This window comes from Cricetulus griseus, chromosome 5 (assembly GCF_003668045.3).
Source record: "Cricetulus griseus strain 17A/GY chromosome 5, alternate assembly CriGri-PICRH-1.0, whole genome shotgun sequence".
Taxonomy (NCBI): domain Eukaryota; kingdom Metazoa; phylum Chordata; class Mammalia; order Rodentia; family Cricetidae; genus Cricetulus; species Cricetulus griseus.
The window spans coordinates 32,199,077-32,207,474 of NC_048598.1; positions in this window are offsets into that span (position 1 = coordinate 32,199,077).

An 8,398-nucleotide genomic window follows, 5' to 3' on the forward strand; every position below is an offset into this window, starting at 1 on the left:
CTTGCATACATTTGTGATTTATCTGGGATGATGTGAGCCGGGCTTTGTTTTAATCTTCTCATTAATATAGTCCCTGTGCTCTGTGACCACAGGGTGCCTTTCTTCTGAGGTCCTGTTTAAATAGCTAAAATAATGAATTAGCTCCTCTGTTGGTTACCTAGTCACCAAGAACCATGCAGTATAATAAATTCACAGTAATAAAACTCAGTTTTACAAAAATTATATTTCCTTTCTATTCCCTGTGTAAAAGAAAAAAAGACTTAGACACTTCGGTTCTCAAATAAAGTCAGAGCTACTAAGAAGATTAAGGACTAAGGAACCAAGTAGCTGTAACTCTGAGCCTGGGAAGAAGGTGACAAATGTCAGTTAATACTCACTGGTTGTGCACAGGGCACAGATGGTGCTGGGCAGTCACATGTGATCTTATCTTACCCGTAGGAGAGTCTTAGATGACACTTAGATTACAACAGAGCAATTTCTGCTTAGAGAGGTTCATATAGAACTGATAGACTGATCCCAAACCTGTGTTCTTAACTACTATGCTTCAATGCCCTTTTAAAGAAGAGTGTTCAAACTTGGGCATGGTGGCACACATTTTTAATGCTAGTATATTAGAAATAGAGACTGAAAGATTAGGAGTTCACAGCCAGATTCCTCTACATAGCAAGCTTAAGATCAGCCCGGAAAACATGAGGTTCTGTGTTTTTGTCTGTCTTTTGTTTTTTAAGAAAATGTTCAAATTTTTTCTTGTCATTGACAGAGACTGTACATTCTAGAACTTTCTCAGGAATACTAAAGTTAGAAAATTTGTTTGGGAATGGTTCAATTCTTTTCTTACTTGAACCATTCTTCTCTCATTCCTTCCTGTCCCCTCACATATTCTCCAAATACAGGTTGGACTGCCTGGACCCACACTCTTCTATGAGCACTCCTCTTAGAGTGCTGACCATGCTAGACCATGGACTCCCTATGCCTGATTTTTCCAGCTGGCTTGCTAAGTTGTTTTGAGTCAGACCATGTCATGTCTGCAGCACATGGCTGTATGTTTAGGACATGAAAGCACTCAGTATTTGGTTGTTGAATGAATGGATGGGCAGATGCATGAAAGAATGAATAAATCGATGATTTAATGACTAAATGCTCAGTGAGCAAAAGGTTGAATCATTTTCCAATTCATTTAATCTCTCTCCATTAACCCTAAGTTACTTACTGTTCTCTTCAATTTCAGCTCTGGACAATGTCTAAGACTTCATTGAATTAGGAATAACTGGTATTAGTGACTAGAATAAAAATCATATCTTTTTACTCAGCTCTTATGTTATATATTGTTTTATTTTTCTGTCCCTGTTTTTAATATTGAGAGGAAGCAGGGCTGACCAGAATTGCCGAGACTGCCAGACTGTCTGGGATCAAACCTCATCCCCATAAATGTTTATCTATGGGAAGACCACTTAACCTTTCTGTCAGCTTTTTGCTATCTGTAGAGTGGAGATAAATAATGGTACCACCTTTATAGAGTTAGAGTGATGATTCTACCATTATCTATATAATACTTATTAAGGACCTAGCATTGAGTGAAAAAAATAAAAAATGCTGTTTTCAGACCATTTGGTTCTTCTATTTAAAGACTACCCTGAATTTGCAGAGGCATGTGAAATGTCTTCCTAGTTGTTATCAGGAAAGCCCAGCTCATAGATTATCCTTGAACAATGATGATGAGGTTCCAGAAACACTGTGGGAGATGATAACTCCTTGGCCACATCTATAAGGTAAATCCACCTTGGGAACAGATGGACTGACATATCTAAACTAAATTGACCCATAGTGGTAAGCTGTCCCCACACCCCTCTCATTTGAGGCTGTACTTGTCTGCTCACTTTGAATGACTCCAGTTATTACACTCTTGAATTTCACTTCTGCATTTTTGTCACAACAGCCTCACAGTGACTCTGTCAACAGTCCTACACACACACACACACACACACACACACACACACACACACACACACACGGCCTTGCTATCTTTCTTAAACTAAACTTCATTTACCTGGTTCATATTGATATTGCTGAATAATATTTTCATGGAGCATGTGAAATTGTTGCATAATATTCTACGGCACTTAATATAGATTTTTTGACCAATTGTAGGTAGGAAATAAATAAAAAATAAATGGTATTGTAAACAAAAAGGATGGCCAATGACAGGGAAATTATGAGGGAGAAAGATGTTAGATTCTATGTGTAGGTTGAAAACAACCACCAAAAAGTGTATAGAAAGGGAAAGTTAGAGTTTTACATGAGAAGCATGGTCAATATTTAGTGGATAACTAAACTTATCTAACTAACTCAACCATGTAATTTTTGTAAGCCCAAATTCTTTTTTAAATTTAGCCTTTCATAATTGAACTACAGAGTGAAAAATCAACAAGGGGCTTGTCTGCCCTTACAGCATCAATAATTGATCATTTCTGGGTGACCAGTATGTTAAAAGAATGCAAACCTTGTCATATGAGGAAGAGAAATTTAGCATTTCGTTCAGGGAGGTAAGAACATGGGAGGTCTGCATGTTATTTTATCTCTCATTCATCTGCAGATATTTATTGAGTAGCTATTAGATCCCTGACCTGTGTTTATGGAAATTACATCCATATGTATGGATTTGGAAGGGTGGAATATAAGGGAACAGAGTAAATGAATACAAAACTCAGTATTATATATACAAATAAATTACTTGATATTTGTCATGTGATGATATCATATGATACATAGGTCTGTGTTATTTTCATTCAGGGATAGAGAGCTGTTGTGGAGAAAAAAAATCAATGAACAGAGTTTTTTGAGTGAAGAAGGTGAGAGTTCATGGCCATATTCATAGAGTGACATCCTGAAAGGCTTGTCTGATCAGATCACAGCTGAGATCTTGACAAAAGTGGGGTAGAGGAGAGGATTACAACGCAACCACTGGGAACAGCAAATGCAGGGGCTCTGGGGCAGGTGTCCTCAGAGTCTGAGTAACAGAGTGTCTGGGGTGAGGTCAGGGGTTGGATGTGGGAAGGCCCTGCCAAACATACACAGGACTTGGTGTTTCACTGCAGAGACATGACCACTGTTCTCAAATGCTTCCTATGTCACCTGCTCCCATTCCTTGAGAAACCCCCATGTCAGAGAGGAGAAAAACACAAGTCTGCCAGTGCATGGTGATGACAGCATGCCAGCTGTCTAGAGAAGGTTACAGGACAGCTCTGAGCAGGGAAAGTGACCCAGAGAAGATCGAGACTCTTGCTGACAACAGAAAAGGTACTGTTTGGTTTGGCTTTCAGGCACACAGTAGGACTAGATTTTCTAACCTTCCTTTGGGTCTATGAGATCATATATCTAGTCCAGTGAATCATGAGAGGAAATGCTGAGTGTCTCCTTCAGCCTGAGGTATCCAGTTGTTCAGAGGACACTTGCTAGACAATTTTCCCTTCTGTGGTAGCTAGTTGTGTGTAAGGTGGTGGGTGCTTGATGTCACTCTGGGTGACTGCACCTAAGTGACTGCATGAAACAGAGACCCTTTCTCCATTCCAGCCAAATTGCAGCACATCTTTTGGTTTTTGCAGCACAGCTTTTGGGACTGATTTTTCTCACACATAACTTAGTCTACCCAGAGATCTCATGGTCATGGATCTTAATAGATTATGCCCTGGGTTAAAAGGAAAGGGAGGAGAGGGGAGGAGGAGAGAAGTTGTTCATTCTAGAATTGCATTTTCTGAAACTAATGTTCAGAACATGGTTTGTTCAGTGAGTATTTAAAGGGCTGCCTGATGCTGGTGGATCAGACGTTTACATGGCACAAGAGCCCAGAGAGGCAGTTTCCTAATGTAAGCAACAGATTTCCTAGTGGAGTGAACTAGTAACTCCGATGGCAGGTTGTGAATTTCTGGCCACTGAAGGTACCCAGGTACAGGCCAAAACACTCCTTTGTGAAAATGCTAAAGAAGGGGTTCATTCATCAGAGGAGACTAAAAGGGACTGAAATCAACGTTAGACATCTCCTTGGTATTTTCCAAATTCATAATCTTAGTGGGTTTTTTAGAAATATACCCACTATCACATTGTGCTGGTTTCTTTAGGTTTCCATAATAGAAGTAGCACTTCAACATCGAGTTATCTTCACGTTATCTCTTCCCTGGGTTCTGCAGGACTCTGTTCATTCTTCTTCCTGAGCTTTAGCTGATGACCCTCGGGCCTTGGCATTTCTTGCCTAGCAGACATATTAGCACCTTCTGCCTGCGTATTGTGATCTGAATCTTCACATGGCCAACCTCTGAGACCCATGCCCCTGTGCTAGATGGGGGCTCAAGTCTACTTCAGCTTGACCACATTTTCACATAATCAACCATATCTGTAATGGGTCACTTCCAAGTAGGGCCACATTTTGAGGTGCTGAGGGTTAGGGCTTCAACCTAGACACAGTGAGAGGACAAGACTCAACCTACAACAAATAACAATAGTAATTGGAACAAGCTATGCATCTGCCTTTGTGCTACTTTACTTTTGCAATAACACTTGTAAGCTAGTGATATTTAGGATATTCAAGATATTTCTGGCATGAGTATGACAGAATGAGGGATATCTACCCGTGAAAATGAGACATTAATCACTCTAGTTCATTATGGGCAGGTGAGCTCCTGTGGTGATTTTCTATGATGGTAGGTCCTCTTTTCATTTCTATTTTTTAAGATGGAGAAAATGAGCATCAGAAAAGGCCAAGTAACTTGACCAAGAGTGAACTGCTAATGAATAGAGGAGCTGGTGCTGGACCCAGATCTTGCTGACTGGAGCCTGGGTCTTCACTACTGTTCTACAACCAGCTTAATTAGCAGCCACATACTGTGCTAGTGAAAAGAAAGACTGAGGGCTCTTATATTATCAACATTCTCTTCTCCTGGGCTCAGATTTAGGGCTTCTTGACAGCTGTGACTTTTAGTTTAATGTTTTCTCCACAAATCCGGGCAGTTTCCCTAGAAATTGCTTTAGTCTCTCCTCCTTGGGGGAAAGCTTTTCTGTTGGCATTTGATTTATAGGCACCCAGCCTCCACTTTGTCCCAAGCATCAGGGAAAATATCTGTACCAGTAAACTTTGCTACTAAAGGAAGGGTAGCTAGGGAGGCAGCTTTGAGACCTGCCCCTTCCCAGGAAAAGCCTGGCTCAGACAGCCATTGCAGGGAGCCAGGCCCTGGATGCTTGACTCCTGGCTTCCTTCTGTACTGAGCATCCTCTGAAGCTCACAAGTCACAAGCCACATAGACCAAATCACTGGTGGGGGCTGCTTTCCTCTTAATCTGCTTTTATGGAATAAGTTAGAAAGGACAGGGGGAGGTGATAAAGGCTTCTAGGCAAAGTCTATAGCAGAAGAGGGCAGAAACTAAGGTGTCTGAAGTGCCTACTCACCAAATATGCCCTTGTCTTTTGCCAGACTCATGTCAGTAATTCTTTCAAAGTGGCTTTTCTTCCTATGTTCCTGAAAGCTTCCCTTCCCTGACTTTGCTCTGCAAGTCTGTTTCCTACTCCTCAATGTTAGCAAGAATGCTGGCCATTATGCAGGAAGTTGATTTTGTCTTCATTTTTTAATAATGGCGGTGGTCAGGGTTTTGCAAATTTTTCCAAGAAGACCCAGCCTACTGCAGCACACCTGGGAATGGTACATTGTCCAGCTTTGTCTTCTTTTGAGGCATTGCCCCTGCTTGGAAAACCATGTCCTGTCTTTGGTGTAAAGTGGTAGCATCCACTGAAGCCAAATGCACCTCTCTAAAGGTGGCTTGGCAGCTCCTGTCTTCCTTATTTCTTCCTTAATATCAGATGGTGGTCAGACAAACTAGCAAGAGTCAAAAGCTGGAACCCAGAGGGTCTGTTAATGATAGGGACTAGTGGTAGGAGTCAGGGACACTGTGGTCTGAATGTTTGCATACCCCTCCCCATGCCACAAATTTATTATTGAAATCCTTACTTCCAAAGCGATGGCATTCCTAGTCATGAGGCATAGCCCCCATAAGTAGAATCAGTGATCTCATGAAAGCCCCTCTAGGGAGACCCCTCAGTCCTTCCTCCATGTAAAGAAATGGCTGGAAGTTGCCTCAGAAGAGACCAGGTCTTTAGACACAGGATTTGCCAACACCCTGATCTCTGCTTCCTAGCCCCAAGAATGGTAAGAAATAAATTTCTGTTGTTTCTCAACTACTCAGTCTGTGACTTTATTTGACTATAGCTGCCTAGTAGCCTCGGGCAATGGAAAAGGAAGGAAAACTCAGAGGAGGAAGGCACAGAGGGAAGGCAGAGAAGGAGTTAGAAAGGCACCTGGTTAGCAAGAGAAAAAGGCAGGAATTCTACAGGTAGGATGGGAAAACATAAACCTGAGGGACAGATAATACATCCCAGGTTCAATGACATGCTAACAGTGGTGAACAAGATAGATAGCCAATGACCCTACAAATGAGAGTGCAAAGGAGTTGTGGTAATTCGATAGATTGATACTCCAGAAATCCTGTGCTTCTATTGATTTCATTTCCTCTGCTCCAGCTTCCTTATCAATATAATTATCATGGCCAGTACCAGAGGTGTCTGCGGGCAATTTGTAAGAGGTGGATAACAGGATCTTCCTTAAGGCTGATTTAGTGCTGAGTTAATGAGGTGCTCACTTGTCTCCAGGGAGGTCTGTGGGGGAGGCCAGGTCACCCTAGCTGGGTTGAAAGCCTCTTCAACTACTTAAAGTCCTTCTGACATGGCTCTTCTTTTCCCACCCCTCCCCCAAGCCCTCTCTGACTTTTTTTTTTTCACACTGAAGAGATCTTTGAAGGTTATAGAAAAATATTCTATGAGTCATCAGCTTTCATGGACATGGAAAAGGAAGGAAAGAACTGGTCACAGAAGCTGGGCCAAGGTTAGGGACAGGAGTGGAGGAAAGGTGGAGAAAGAGAAAGACAAAGGAGAAGAGAGACAGCCAGAAGGCAGGTGCATTGTTGACAGTAGGTCTCCCTCAGACTCTTCCCCCTTCTTTTTCCTTGTTCAGAGGTGACGTGGGACAGAGGGACCTCAGGGTGGAAACAGGAGAGAATGAGTGTATAAGTTTTTGGGTGGGCTAGGCTAGAACATTCCCCCAGAGTGGGTAGCCTGGGTTCTGCTTAGATTATCTAGCTTCTGCCAACCTTAGTCTCCACTCAGTCCCTAGGGGTAATTTATAAACCAGAAGCGTATCTGTAGGAAAATGACACTTTCTTTGCCTTTTTTCCCCTTGTAAGTTAGAATTAGTTTAAAAATAGTCCCCTCTCTGCCATTGGGATGCTCTGTCACTCAGAGAAAGAGGGTAATTATGAAAGACGAGGGTGTAATGTGATTACAGCCGGCCCCATTGTGTCAGTGGAGGCAGTGCTGGGCTTCTGGGAGAAGGCAGAACTGGCTGTCTCCATCAGCACTGGACCTTTATTGGGCCTGTCAGATTTCTGAAAAGAACCTGAGGGCAGAAAACTCCCCGCAGACAGGACTCCATGGCTGGCCAGGAGTTGATAGAAGGACTAGGGTTGGGGTAAGACAGTATACTGGCCCTGGCTAGGGTGTTACCACCCACTGGTCCTGGCTGCCCAGTGCCCCTAATAATGTGCACTTTGATGTGTCCACATGTGGGAATCTGTAAGAAGAGGCTTTGGTTCAGCACTTAATGGATCCACCTTTATTCCCTGGCACATGTCTAGAGCCCAGTAGGTACCAGGTTTTGTGTCAGCATGGATTACAGGTCATGTGGTGACCAGAGGGGAATCTAGCTGCTGCTCTCATCCTCTGGCCCCATCTTGTACTATCTGGGGGAACTCTAATTGCCCTGACCCCCCAAAGCAGCTACTTATTCATTCTGAAAAGTGGGATCTTGAATAGCAATCAAGGGAATGATAAAGAGAGGGATCAAAATCTCTAGACTGGAAGTACAAGTGAGGGGAAGGTCATTCAGGTTTGCTTCAAAACACAAATGCAGAGCAGGGTAAAAGCTGTTTCTGGGAATACATTTCTTTTTGGCTACTGTGGCAGACGGGAAATCTTGCCTGGTAATTTCAGCTTCAAAATTTTATGATGTATGATCTTGGGGTTTTTGTGATTTTTGGTAGATAGATATCCTATTTAGGTGAGAATTTATCCAATTTTGTAGACTCTGGAGAATTCTTAGTATCTGTCGAGCAACTGACAATTCTATATTATGGCTCCATTTGATGCTCACATCATCTGATAGAATTTCTCCTGTTTTATAGGTGAAGCTTAAGTCTGGGTGCTTTTCACAGTTACCCACAGTAAGTTAGGGTCACCCAAAGTGCTGGGTCATATTTCTGGTTCTTAATTCAGTAATAGAGGTACAGCATCAGTTGCCCCATCC